This window comes from Mustelus asterias, unplaced genomic scaffold (assembly GCF_964213995.1).
Source record: "Mustelus asterias unplaced genomic scaffold, sMusAst1.hap1.1 HAP1_SCAFFOLD_3814, whole genome shotgun sequence".
Lineage (NCBI taxonomy): Eukaryota > Metazoa > Chordata > Chondrichthyes > Carcharhiniformes > Triakidae > Mustelus > Mustelus asterias.
Window position 1 is genome coordinate 3,128 of NW_027593759.1, and position 14,872 is coordinate 17,999.

The 14,872-nt window shown below is 53.6% G+C and overlaps 1 long non-coding RNA gene across 1 annotated transcript; it reads left to right on the forward strand.

The window, feature by feature from the left end:
- Window positions 1-1,673: 1,673 nt before the first annotated feature.
- Window positions 1,674-13,544, forward strand: LOC144490795 (uncharacterized). Its single transcript, XR_013497345.1, has 4 exons — window positions 1,674-1,739; window positions 7,782-7,940; window positions 9,807-9,897; window positions 13,328-13,544. It is a non-coding gene; the product is annotated as an uncharacterized LOC144490795 (long non-coding RNA).
- The last annotated feature ends 1,328 nt before the right edge of the window (window positions 13,545-14,872 follow it).

Here is a 14,872-nt window from a genome sequence, read left to right on the forward strand (position 1 = left end):
ATGGTTTTAAAGTTAAAGTTAAAAGTTAAGGTTTAAGAGAGTCCGAGAGGTTTACATCATGGAAACAGGCCCTTCGGCCCAACTTGTCCATAGAAATCATAGAAACCCTACAGTACAGAAAGAGGCCATTCGGCCCATCGAGTCTGCACCGACCACAATCCCACCCAGGCCCTACCCCCATATCCCTACATATTTTACCCACCAATCCCTCTAATCTACGCATCCCAGGACACTAAGGGGCAATTTTAGCATGGCCAATCAACCTAACCAGCACATCTTTGGACTGTGGGAGGAAACCGGAGCACCCGGAGGAAACCCACGCAGACACGGGGAGAATGTGCAGACTCCACACAGACAGTGACCCGAGCCGGGAATCGAACCCAGGACCCTGGAGCTGTGAAGCAGCAGTGCTAACCCACTGTGCTACTGTGCCACCGTCCATGCTGCCCTTTTTTTTAAACTCCTAAACTAATCCGAATTGCCCGCATTTGGCCCATATCCCTCTATCTCCATCGTACCCATGTAAATAGAGTTAAAGTTAAGCTCCAACAACACTCAAGAAGCTCGACACCATCCAGGACAAAGCAGCCCGGTTCCCCAGAACATGATTTCTGGATTAATAGTCCAGCAATATTCCCACAAGGCCATCGCCTCCCGCTGTGAGATGTGAATGGGCGAGGACTCTGAGGCACTGACTCTGTAAGGACAGGACGGGTGGCACAGTGGGTTAGCGCTGCTGCCTCACAGCGCCAGGGACCCGGGTTCGATTCCCGGCCTTGGGTCCCTGTCTGTGTGGAGACTGCACGTTCTCCCCGTGTCTGCGTGGGTTTCCTCCGGGTGCTCCGGTTTCCTCCCGCAGTCCGAAAGACGTGCTGGTTAGATGCTAAATTTTCCCTCAGTGTAACCCGAACAGATGCCGGAGTGTGGCGACGAGAGGATTTTCACAGTAACTTCGTTGCAGTGTTAATGTAAGCCTACTTAGAATCAGAGAATCCTACAGTGCAGAAGGAGGCCATTTGGCCCATCGAGTCTGTGCACCGACCACAATCCCACCCAGACCCTATCCCCATAACCCCACATACTTACCCTGCTAATCCCCCTGTCACGAGGGGCAATTTAGCATGACCAATCCACCCTAACCCGCACATCTTTGGGCACTAAGGGACAATTTAGCATGACCAATCCACCTAACCTGCACATCTTTGGGCACTAAGGGACAATTTAGCATGGCCAATCCACCCTAACCCGCACATCTTTGGGCACTAAGGGACAATTTAGCATGGCCAATCCACCCTAACCCACACATCTTTCGGACTGTTGGAGAAAACTGGAGCACCCGGAGAAAACCCACGCCGACACGGGGAGAACGTGCAAACTCCACACAGACAGTGACCCGAGGCTGGATTTGAACCTGGACCACTGGCGCTGTGAGGCAGGAGTGCTGACCACTGTGCCACCATGCCGCCCTACTTGTGCCACAAATAATACATCAACTTTAATCTTTAGTCTGTGATGCCCTTTGAATAGTCCTCAGAAATTCACTCCCTGGGCTAATGAACTGGGCGTAGAGTGCCCCTGTGTGAGGGTGGGGGAGGGTGGGGTTGGGGGGGAGGGGGGGCGGAATTGGGAAAATGAAAGGTTTCTTTGGATTTAACGCATTTTCAATCATCATCCTGCAGAAGGCGCGACTCCAGAAGGTGAGGAGAGATGAGAAACGGGCTCAGGTGGTACAGGATGAGGTGAGTGCGATGGGGAGGAGATCCCTCCATCAAAATGCTCGGTGGCAATTTTATTAATTTATTCGTTCATGGGACATGGGCGTCGCTGGCTGGGCCAGCATTTATTGCCCATCCCTAAGGGTATTTAAGAGTCAACCACATTGCCGTGGGTCTTTGATTTGATTTATTATTGTCACATGCATCAACATACAGTGAAAAGTATTGTTTCTTGCGCGCTATACAGACAAAGCATACCATTCATAGAGAAGGAAAGGAGAGGGTGCAGAATGTAGTGTTACAGTCATAGCTCGGGTGTAGAGAAAGATCAACTTAATGTGAGGTAGGTCCATTCAAAAGTCTGACAGCAGCAGGGAAGAAGCTGTTCTTGAGTCGCTTGGTTCGTGACCTCAGACTTTTGTATCTTTTTCCCGATGGAAGAAGGTGGAAGAGGGAATGTCCGGGGTACGTGGGGTCCTTAATTATGCTGGCTGCTTTTCCCCGAGGCAGCGGGAAGTGTAGACAGAGTCAATGGATGGGAGGCTGGTTTGCGTGATGGATTGGGCTACATTCACGACTCTTTGTAGTTCCTTGTGGTCTTGGGCAGAGCAGGAGCCCCAGACCAAGCTGTGATACACCCAGAAAGAATGCTTTCTATGGTGCATCTGTAAAAGTTGGTGAGAGTCGTAGCTGACATGCCAAATTTCCTTAGTCTTCTGAGAAAGTAGAGGTGTTGGTGGGGCTTTCGTAACTATAGTGTCGGCATGGGGGGACCAGGACAGGTTGTTGGTGATCTGGACACCTAGAAACATGAAGCTCTCGACCATTTCTATTTGGTACGCCTTGATGTAGACAGGGGCATGCTCTCCTTTACGCTTCCTGTTTGTAATATTTATTAATGATCTGGATGAGGGTATAGTTGGGTGGATTAGCAAATTTGCTGATGACACCAAAGTCGGTGGTGTGGTAGACAGTGAGGAAGGGTGTCGTAGTTTGCAGGAAGACTTAGACAGGTTGCAAAGTTGGGCCGAGAGGTGGCGGATGGAGTTTAATGCGGAGAAGTGTGAGGTAATTCACTTTGGTCGGAATAACAGATGTGTTGAGTATAGGGCTAACGGGAGGACTTTGAATAGTGTGGAAGAGCAGAGGGATCTAGGTGTATGTGTGCATAGATCCCTGAAAGTTGGGAATCAAGTAGATAAGGTTGTTAAGAAGGCATATGGTGTCTTGGCGTTTATTGGTAGGGGGATTGAATTTAGGAGTCGTAGCGTTATGTTGCAACTGTACACAACTCTGGTGCGGCCGCATTTGGAGTACTGTGTGCAGTTCTGGTCCCCACATTACAGGAAGGATGTGGAGGCTTTGGAGAGGGTGCAGAGGAGGTTTACCAGGATGTTGCCTGGTATGGAGGGGAGATCCTATGAGGAGAGGCTGAGGGATTTGGGATTGTTTTCGCTGGAAAGGCGGCGGCTAAGAGGGAATCTTATTGAAACATATAAGATGATTAGAGGTTTAGATAGGGTGGATAGTGATAGCCTTTTTCCTCTGATGGAGAAATCCAGCACGAGGGGGCATGGCTTTAAATTGAGGGGGGGTAGTTATAGAACCGATGTCAGGGGTAGGTTCTTTACCCAGAGGGTGGTGAGGGATTGGAATGCCCTGCCAGCATCAGTAGTAAATGCGCCTAGTTTGGGGGCGTTTAAGAGATCCGTAGATAGGTTCATGGACAAAAAGAAATTGGTTTAGGTTGGAGGGTCACAGTTTTTTTTTTTAACTGGTCGGTGCAACATCGTGGGCCGAAGGGCCTGTTCTGCGCTGTAATGTTCTATGTTCTATGTTCTATGAAGTCTGGAGTCACATGTAGGCCAGACCGGGGTAAGAATGGCAGATTTCCTTCCCGAAAGGGGACATTAAGGAACCAGGTGGGTTTTTCCAACAATCGACAATGGGTGATCAGTAGATTCTTAATTCCTGATTTCTATAGAATTCAAATTTCACCATCTGGCAGGGTGGGATTTGAATCCGGATCTCCTGGGCATTAACCTGGGTCTCTGGATTACTAGTCCAGTGACAATGCCACTCGGCTGTTGCCTCCTCAATGAAGGTTCAGACCAGGGTGTTCTGGATTGATCACATGGTACAAACACTGCCTTGGTACCTCACTGGATTCCGCAGGTCAGGGGGTCACCCTCAAACCCCTCCCCATCCCACAGAGGGAAGATGGGGTAGACAGGGCGGTGAAGATCGGGTAGACAGGGGAGTGAAGATGGGGTAGACAGGACGGTGAAGATGGGGTAGACAGGGCGGTGAAGATGGGGTCGACAGGGCGGTGAAGATGGGGTAGACAGGGCAGTGAAGATGGGGTAGACAGGGCGGTGAAGATGGGGTAGACAGGGCGGTGAAGATGGGGTAGACAGGGCGGTGAAGATGGGGTAGACAGGGCAGTGAAGATAGGGTAGACAGGGCAGTGAAGATAGGGTAGACAGGGCGGTGAAGATGGGGTAGACAGGGGAGTGAAGATGGGGTAGACAGGGCGGTGAAGATGGGGTAGACAGGGCGGTGAAGATGGGGTAGACAGGGGAATGAAGATGGGGTAGACAGGGGAGTGAAGATGGGGTAGACAGGGCAGTGAAGATAGGGCAGTGAAGATAGGGTAGACAGGGCAGTGAAGATAGGGTAGACAGGGCAGTGAAGATGGGGTAGACAGGGCGGTGAAGATGGGGTAGACAGGGCAGTGAAGATGGGGTAGACAGGGGAGTGAAGATGGGGTAGACAGGGCGGTGAAGATGGGGTAGACAGGGCAGTGAAGATGGGGTAGACAGGGCGGTGAAGATGGGGTAGACAGGGCGGTGAAGATGGGGTAGACAGGGCGGTGAAGATGGGGTAGACAGGGGAATGAAGATGGGGTAGACAGGGGAGTGAAGATGGGGTAGACAGGGCAGTGAAGATAGGGTAGACAGGGCAGTGAAGATAGGGTAGACAGGGCAGTGAAGATGGGGTAGACAGGGCGGTGAAGATGGGGTAGACAGGGGAGTGAAGATGGGGTAGACAGGGCAGTGAAGATAGGGCAGTGAAGATAGGGTAGACAGGGCAGTGAAGATAGGGTAGACAGGGCGGTGAAGATGGGGTAGACAGGGGAATGAAGATGGGGTAGACAGGGGAGTGAAGATGGGGTAGACAGGGCAGTGAAGATGGGGTAGACAGGGGAATGAAGATGGGGTAGACAGGGGAGTGAAGATGGGGTAGACAGGGCAGTGAAGATAGGGCAGTGAAGATAGGGTAGACAGGGCAGTGAAGATAGGGTAGACAGGGCGGTGAAGATGGGGTAGACAGGGCAGTGAAGATAGGGTAGACAGGGCAGTGAAGATGGGGTAGACAGGGCAGTGAAGATAGGGTAGACAGGGCGGTGAAGATGGGGTAGACAGGGCGGTGAAGATGGGGTAGACAGGGGAGTGAAGATGGGGTAGACAGGGCAGTGAAGATGGGGTAGACAGGGCGGTGAAGATGGGGTAGACAGGGCGGTGAAGATGGGGTAGACAGGGCAGTGAAGATGGGGTAGACAGGGCAGTGAAGATGGGGTAGACAGGGCGGTGAAGATGGGGTAGACAGGGCGGTGAAGATGGGGTAGACAGGGCGGTGAAGATGGGGTCGACAGGACGGTGAAGATGGGGTAGACAGGGCAGTGAAGATGGGGTAGACAGGGCAGTGAAGATGGGGTAGACAGGGCGGTGAAGATGGGGTAGACAGGGGAATGAAGATGGGGTAGACAGGGGAGTGAAGATGGGGTAGACAGGGCAGTGAAGATAGGGTAGACAGGGCAGTGAAGATAGGGTAGACAGGGCGGTGAACATGGGGCAGACAGGGCAGTGAAGATGGGGTAGACAGGGCAGTGAAGATGGGGTAGACAGGGCAGTGAAGATAGGGCAGTGAAGATAGGGTAGACAGGGCGGTGAACATGGGGCAGACAGGGCAGTGAAGATGGGGTAGACAGGGGAATGAAGATGGGGTAGACAGGGGAGTGAAGATGGGGTAGACAGGGCAGTGAAGATAGGGCAGTGAAGATGGGGTCGACAGGGCGGTGAAGATGGGGTAGACAGGGCAGTGAAGATGGGGTAGACAGGGCAGTGAAGATGGGATAGACAGGGCGGTGAACATGGGGTAGACAGGGCGGTGAAGATGGGGTAGACAGGGCAGTGAAGATGGGGTCGACAGGGCGGTGAAGATGGGGTAGACAGGGGAGTGAAGATGGGGTAGACAGGGCAGTGAAGATGGGGTCGACAGGGCGGTGAAGATGGGGTAGACAGGGGAGTGAAGATGGGGTAGACAGGGCAGTGAAGATAGGGTAGACAGGGCGGTGAAGATGGGATAGACAGGGCGGTGAACATGGGGTAGACAGGGCGGTGAAGATGGGGTAGACAGGGGAGTGAAGATGGGGTCGACAGGGCGGTGAAGATGGGGTAGACAGGGCGGTGAAGATGGGGTAGACAGGGGAGTGAAGATGGGGTAGACAGGGCGGTGAAGATAGGGTAGACAGGGCGGTGAAGATGGGGTAGACAGGGCGGTGAAGATGGGGTAGACAGGGGAATGAAGATGGGGTAGACAGGGCGGTGAAGATGGGGTAGACAGGGGAATGAAGATGGGGTAGACAGGGCGGTGAAGATAGGGCGGTGAAGATGCGGTAGACAGGGGAGTGAAGATGGGGTAGACAGGGCAGTGAAGATGGGGTAGACAGGGCGGTGAAGATGGGGTAGACAGGGCGGTGAAGATGGGGTAGACAGTGCGGTGAAGATGGGGTAGACAGGGCAGTGAAGATGGGGTAGATAGGGCAGTGAGGACGGGGCGGGCGGGGCGAACTGGGCAGGGAGGACGGGGCGGTGAGGACAGTGCGGGCGGGACGGGGTGGGCGGGGCAGTGAGGACAGTGCGGGCGGGACGGGGCGGGCGGGGCGGGGCGGCGAGGACAGGGAGGGCGGGGCAATGAGGACGGGGCGGTGAGGACGGGGCGGTGAGGACGGGGTGGGCGGGACGGGGAGGAAGACTTTTGGTGCACTGGCCTTCATCAGTCAGGGCACTGAGTGTAGAAGTTGGGAGGTTATGTTGCAGTTGTACAGGACGCTGGTGAGGCCGCACCTTGTGTTCAGTTTGGATCGCCTTGCCGTCGGAAGGATGTTATTAAACTGGAGAGAGCGCAGAAGAAATTTTCAAGGATGTTGCCAGGACTGAAGGGACTGAGTTATAGGGAGAGATGGGACAGGCGAGGCCTTTTCTCTTTGGAGCGTAGGAGACTGAGGGGAGATGTTGTCGAGGTTTATAAGATCATGAGGCAAGGATAGGGTGAATGCACTCAGTCTATTTCCCAGGGTTGGCGAATCGAGAACTAGAGGGCATAGCTTTAGTTTGGTTACTTATTAGTCACAAGTCGGCTTACATTAACACTGCAATGAAGTTACTGTGAAAATCCTCTAGTGGCCACACTCCGGCACCTATTCGGGTCAATGCACCCTAACCAGCATATCTTTTGGACTGTGGGAGGAAACCGGAGCACCCGGAGGAAACCCACGCAGACACGGGGAGAACGTGCAGACTCCGCACAGACAGTGACCCGAGCCGGGAATCGAACCCGGGTCCCTGGCGCTGTGAGGCAGCAGTGCTAACCCACTGTGCCACTGTGCCGCCCAGGTCTCTTGTTGTGACCACGAATTGGATTCAATTGAATTTTAAATTTGGCTTTTAATAGAATCTACGGGACGGAGACTGGCCCTTCGGCCCAAACTGGTCCACACCGACCAAGAAGACCATCTAAACTAACCCCATTTGCCTGCATTTGGCCCAGATCCCTCTAAACCTTTCCCATCCATGTATCTGTCCGAAGGCCTCTTAAATGTCCCTGCCATAACCACTTCCTCCAGCAGCTCATTCCATACCCGAGTGTGGTTCCTGTGCGCTGTGTTGGACGGGACAGGAAGAGGCTGTCAGGCTGAGATTGAGTGGGGAGTGGAGCAGGGAGAGAGTGACGGAGTGAGCAGTGAGTGACAGCCCGCGCTCTCCCCTCTCTCTCCTTGTTCAGGAATTTGCCCTGCAACTCTTACGCAATGAGATGATGGCGCTGCGAATGGACGAAGGTCAGACACTGCCATGTCGATCCCAGAAAGCGGCCCACTCCCCGGAGAGGGAGAATGATGAGGGTCACAGGAGCTGCAGCCCCTGCTCGCTCAACGTGGACTGGGTGAGTGACTTCTATTCCAATTCTATTCTGTTAACTCCCACACACGCACTGACTCTCACTGGGGTACAGGTCCCACACACACTGACTCTCACTGGGGTACGGGTTCCACACACGTACTGACTCTCACTGGGGTACGGGTCCCACACACACTGACTCTCACTGGGGTACGGGTCCCACACACACTGACTCTCACTGGGGTACGGGTCCCACACACACTGACTCTCACTGGGGTACGGGTTCCACACACACTGACTCTCACTGGGGTACGGGTTCCACACACACTGACTCTCACTTGGGTATGGGTTCAACACACACTGACTCTCACTGGGGTATGGGTTCCACACACACTGACTCTCACTGGGGTACGGTTCCCACACACACTGACTCTCACTGGGGTACGGGTCCCACACACACTGACTCTCACTGGGGAACGGGTCCCACACACACTGACTCTCACTGGGGTACGGGTTCCACACACACTGACTCTCACTGGGGTACGGGTTCCACACACACTGACTTTCACTGGGGTACGGGTTCCACACACACTGACTCTCACTGGGGTACGGGTTCCACACACACTGACTCTCACTGGGGTACGGGTTCCACACACACTGACTCTCACTGGGGTACGGGTCCCACACACACTGACTCTCACTGGGGTATGGGTTCCACACACACTGACTCTCACTGGGGTACGGGTCCCACACACACTGACTCTCACTGGGGTACGGGTTCCACACACACTGTCTCTCCCTGGGGTACGGGTTCCACACACACTGACTCTCACTGGGGTACGGGTTCCACACACACTGACTCTCACTGGGGTACGGGTTCCACACACACTGACTCTCACTGGGGTACGGGTTCCACACACACTGACTCTCACTGGGGTACGGGATCCACACACACTGACTCTCACTGGGGTACGGGTTCCACACACACTGACTCTCACTGGGGTACGGGTTCCACACACACTGACTCTCACTGGGGTACGGGTTCCACACACACTGACTCTCACTGGGGTACGGGTCCCACACACACTGACTCTCACTGGGGTACGGGTCCCACACACACTGACTCTCACTGGGGTATGGGTTCCACACACACTGACTCTCACTGGGGTACGGGTCCCTCACACACTGACTCTCACTGGGGTACGGGTTCCACACACACTGACTCACTGGGGTACGGGTCCCACACACACTGACTCTCACTGGGGTACGGGTTCCACACACACTGACTCTCACTGGGGTACGGGTCCCACACACACTGACTCTCACTGGGGTACGGGTTCCACACACACTGACTCTCACTGGGGTACGGGTTCCACACACACTGACTCTCACTGGGGTACGGGTTCCACACACACTGACTCTCACTGGGGTACGGGTTCCACACACACTGACTCTCACTGGGGTACGGGTCCCACACACACTGACTCTCACTGGGGTATGGGTTCCACACACACTGACTCTCACTGGGGTACGGGTCCCACACACACTGACTCTCACTGGGGTACGGGTCCCACACACACTGACTCTCACTGGGGTACGGGTTCCACACACACTGACTCTCACTGGGGTACAGGTCCCACACACACTGACTCTCACTGGGGTATGGGTTCCACACACACTGACACTCACTGGGGTACAGGTCCCACACACACTGACTCTCACTGGGGTACAGGTCCCACACACACTGACTCTCACTGGGGTACGGGTCCCACACACACTGACTCTCACTGGGGTACGGGTCCCACACACACTGACTCTCACTGGGGTACGGGTCCCACACACACTGACTCTCACTGGGGTACGGGTCCCACACACACTGACCGTTTGTGACTCTGTCTCGCCCCGATCACAGGATGAAGAAGTGAACATTGAAAAGCCGGCCTTTTTCTAAGACGATGACGGAATCAGTTGTGATCCACTTTGATCTGGACCCCCCTGCTCCAGTGAGTAATGTAATGTCCACTGCACCTTTCCATTCATTCAGGAGTTGGATTGGACAGGCCTGACTCCCAGAGGGTGTGGGTTCCCGAGTAAGGGTCATTCTCACAGGGAAACCCGGGGAGAGGGCCCATCCCCACAGGGACACGCGGGGAGAGGGCCCATTCCCACAGGGACACCCGGGGAGAGGGCCCATTCCCGCAGGGCCACCCGGGGAGAGGGCCCATCCCCACAGGGCCACCCGGGGAGTGGGCCCATCCCCGCAGGGCCACCCGGGGAGTGGGCCCATTCTCACAGGGACACCCGGGGAGAGGGCCCATTCCCGCAGGGACACCCGGGGAGAGGGCCCATCCCCACAGGGACACCCGGGGAGAGGGCCCATCCCCACAGGGACACCCGGGGAGAGGGCCCATCCCCACAGGGACACCCGGGGAGAGGGCCCATTCCCACAGGGACACCCGGGGAGAGGGCCCATTCCCACAGGGACACCCGGGGAGAGGGCCCATCCCCACAGGGACACCCGGGGAGAGGGCCCATTCCCACAGGGACACCCGGGGAGAGGGCCCATTCCCGCAGGGACACCCGGGGAGAGGGCCCATTCCCACAGGGGCACCCGGGGAGAGGGCCCATTCCCGCAGGGACACCCGGTGAGAGGGCCCATTCCCGCAGGGACACCCGGTGAGAGGGCCCATTCCCGCAGCGACACCCGGGGAGTGGGCCCATTCTCACAGGGTCACCTGGGGACCGGTCCCATTCCCACTGGGATACTGGGAGATGGGTGCGGGTTTTGGGGGTACAGTCTCTCAGGGATACTGGGCGGTGAGGGGTGGTGAGCAGGGACAGTCCCTTGTGTGATCTTATAGAAACATATTAAAGGAGTCGATAAGATAGAAGCAGAGAGGTTGTTTCCACTGGCGGGTGAAAGTAGAACCCGGGGGCATGGCCTCAAAATAAGGTTTGATTTTGATTTGATTTATAATTGTCATGTATTAGTATACAGTGAAAAGTATTGTTTCTTGCGCGCTACACAGACAAAGCATACCGTTCATAGAGAAGGAAATGAGAGAGTGCAGATTGCAGTGAGTCATAGCTAGGGTGTAGAGAAAGATCAACTTAATGCGAGGTAGGTCCATTCAAAAGTCTGACAGCAGCAGGGAAGAAGCTGTTCTTGAGTCGGTTGCTACGTGACCTCCGACTTTTGTGTCTTTTTCCCGACGGAAGAAGGTGGAAGAGAGAATGTCCGGGGTGCGTGGGGTCCTTGATTATGCTGGCTGCTTTTTCCGAGGCAGTGGGAAGTGTAGACAGAGTCAATGGATGGGAGGCTGGGTTGCGTGATGGATTGGGCTACATTCACAAATGTTTGTAGTTCCTTGCAGTCTTGGGCAGAGCAGGAGCCCCAGACCAAGCTGTGATACAACCAGAAAGAATGCTTTCTATGGGGCATCTGTAAAAGTTGGTGAGAGTCGGAGCTGACATGCCAAATTTCCTTAGTCTTCTGAGAAAGTAGAGGCATTGGTGGGGCTTTCTTAACTATAGTGTCGGCGTGGGGGGACCAGGACAGGTTGTTGGTGATCTGGACACCGAAAAACGTAAAGCTCTCGACACTTTCTACTTCGTCCCCGTTGATGTAGACAGGGGCATGTTCTCCTTTACGCTTCCTGAAGTCGGTGACAATCTCCTTTGTTTTGTTGACATTGGGGAGAGATTATTGTTGCTGCTCCAGTTCACCAGATTCTCTATCTCATTCCTGTACTCTGTCTCATCATTGTTTGAGATCCGACCCACTACAGTGGTGTCGTCAGCAAACCTGAAGATCAAATTGGAGGGGAATTTGGCCACACAGTCAGAGGTGTATAAGGAGTATAGTAGGGGGCCGAGAACACAGCCTTGTGGGGCACCGGTGTTGAGGATGATCGTGGAGGAGGTGTTGTTGCCTATCCTTACTGATTGTGGTCTGTGGGTTCGGAAGTTCAGGATCCAGTCGCAGAGGGAGGAGCCGAGGCCCAGGCCATGGAGTTTGGAGATGAGTTTCGTGGGAATAATAGTGTTGAAGGCTGAGCTGTAGTTAATAAATAGGAGTCTGTCATCGGTGTCCTTGTTATCTAGGTGTTCCAGGGTTGAGTGTCGGGCCAGGGAGATGGCGTCTGCTGTGGACTTGTTACGATGGCCGGCAGACTGTCGTGGATTCAGGTATTCCAGGAGGCTGGAGGCTTCTTAACTATAGTGTCGGCATGGGGGGGACCAGGACAGGTTGTTGGTGATCTGGACACCTAAAAACTTTAAGGGGGAGCAGATTTAGGCCTGAGTTGAGGAGGAACTTCTTCACACAAAGGGTTGTGAATCTGTGGAATTCCCTGCCCAGTGAAGGTTACCTCAATGAACATTTTTAAGGCAATGATAGATAGATTTTTGAACAGTAAAGGAATTAAGGGTTATGGTGAGCGGGCGGGTAAGTGGCGCTGAGTCCACGAAAAGATCAGCCATGATCTTATTGAATGGCGGAGCAGGCTCGAGGGGCCAGATGGCCCACTCCTGCTCCTGGTTCTTATGTAATCGGGTGAGTCTGGGATCTTTCCCTCAATGAGAATCAGGCGCGCACAGGATTGGCTTGTCAGGATTTGAATACGGAAAGGCTTGTCCTCGCCCGGGTTACTGGAAGTTCGGAATTCTCTGCCACCTTAGCGATACCGTGTCCGCTGTCAGTTTACAACGTGGCCGGACAGATGTTTAGAACATAGAACAGTACAGCACAGAACAGGCCCTTCGGCCCACGATGTTGTGCCGAGCTTTATCTGAAACCGAGATCAAGCTATCCCACTCCCTATCATCCTGGTGTGCTCCATGTGCCTATCCAATAACCGCTTAAATGTTCCTAAAGTGTCTGACTCCACTATCACTGCAGGCAGTCCATTCCACACCCCAACCACTCTCTGCGTAAAGAACCTACCTCTGATATCCTTCCTGTATCTCCCACCACGAGCCCTATAGTTATGCCCCCTTGTAATAGCTCCATCCACCCGAGGAAATAGTCTTTGAACGTTCACTCTATCTATCCCCTTCATCATTTTATAAACCTCTATTAAGTCTCCCCTCAGCCTCCTCCGCTCCAGAGAGAACAGCCCTAGCTCCCTCAACCTTTCCTCATAAGACCTACCCTCCAAACCAGGAAGCATCCTGGTAAATCTCCTCTGCACTCTTTCCAGCACTTCCACATCCTTCTTATAGTGAGGTGACCAGAACGGCACACAATATTCCAAATGTGGTCTCACCAAGGTCCTGTACAGTTGCAGCATAACCCCATGGCTCTTAAACTCCATGGCATTGTGGGACATGTGGCCAAGGGTGGTTTGGGGGGGGGGGGGGACAGGCTGGAGGGGCTGAATGGCCTCCCGTTCCTGTATTTAACCTGCGGTGTGTTGTGTTTTGTGCTAACAGATGGAAGGTCGGCCCGTGGTCACAGCACAGGGAGAAGGTGTTTGCCTGCGTGGGCTGCCCGAGAGACACTGGACAAGTTGCAGCAAGGCCCAGCACGAACCTCACACCGATGCCACTCACTTATTATCTTTTCATTTCACAGATTTGTATTTATTTCTTATTTAACAATGTGTACAGAATCGGAGACTATATTTTTATTAAATTAAGAATTGATACGCACAGTTTTATTGCGGGTGGGGTGTGGGGCGGTTAACTCTCGAAATAAAGCACTGAATTGTATTTGCACGGATCACATCCCTGTCACTTCCTCAGTCCGTGCAGTCACTGTACAAAGCCGGGAGTTGGTGGGAGTTCCAGCTTTTCTGTGCTGGGGGGAAAACGAGGGGGTTCCCAATGCTGGAAGGTTAGGGACCTGGGACCTGCACCCCAGTAAGAGTCATAAGTTCATAAGATAGGGGAGCAGAATGAGGCCATTTGGCCCATCGAGTCTGCTCCGCCATTCGATCATGGCTGATATGCACCTCATCCCCATTCTCCTGCCTTCTCCCCCATAACCCTTCAACCCATTACCGATTAAATATCTGTCTAACTCCTCCTTAAATGTACTCCCTGTCCCAGAATCCACCGCACTTTGGGGCAGCGAATTCCACAGATTCACAACCCCTTTGGGAGAAGTAGTTTCTCCTCCAACTCTGTTTTAAACTTGCTGCCTCTTATCCTCAGACTGTGACCTCTCGTCCTAGAATGTCCCACAAGAGGAAGCATCCGCTCCACGTCTACTTTATCCATAACCTTTCATCATCTTGTAGACCTCAATTTGATCTCCCCTCATTCTTCTAAATTCCAGAGAGTATCGGCCTAAACTGTTCAATCTCTCTCCATCCGACAAACCCCCTCATCTCTGGAATCAATCTAGTGAACCTCCCCTGAACTGCCTCCAATGTCACCACATCTTTCCTCAAATACGGGGACCAGAACTGTGCACAATACTCCAGGTGCAGCCTCACCAATGCCCTGTATAGTTACAACAATACTTCCTTATCTTTATATTCTATTCCTTTAGCTATAAATGCCAACATTCTATTCACTTTTTTTATTATCTGCTGTACCTGCGTGCTAGTTTTCTGTGACTGAGTCCCTGTCTCCAGCTGCACAACCAGGATTTGGGAGGTGGCGGGATATCGGTGAGGAAGGGGTCCTTTCTCTGCGATATATCTCGATCCGTGCAGACTGTGTCCCAGATGCAGCAAGACCTGGACAATATCCAGGCTCCGGCTGACAAGTGGCGAGGAACATTCACGCCACACAAGCACCAGGCAATGACCACCTCCAACATGAGACAATCTACCGTCCAAAGATGTGCCTGATTGGCCGTGCTAAATTGCCCCCTAGGTTAGAGGGATTAGCGGGGTAAACATCTGGAGTTATGGGGATAGGGCCTGGGTGGGATTGTGGTCAGGACAGACTCGATGGGCTGAATGGCCTCCTCCTGCACTGTAGGGATTCTATGAATTTCTAAGAATCCACCCATCGCCCCATGACATT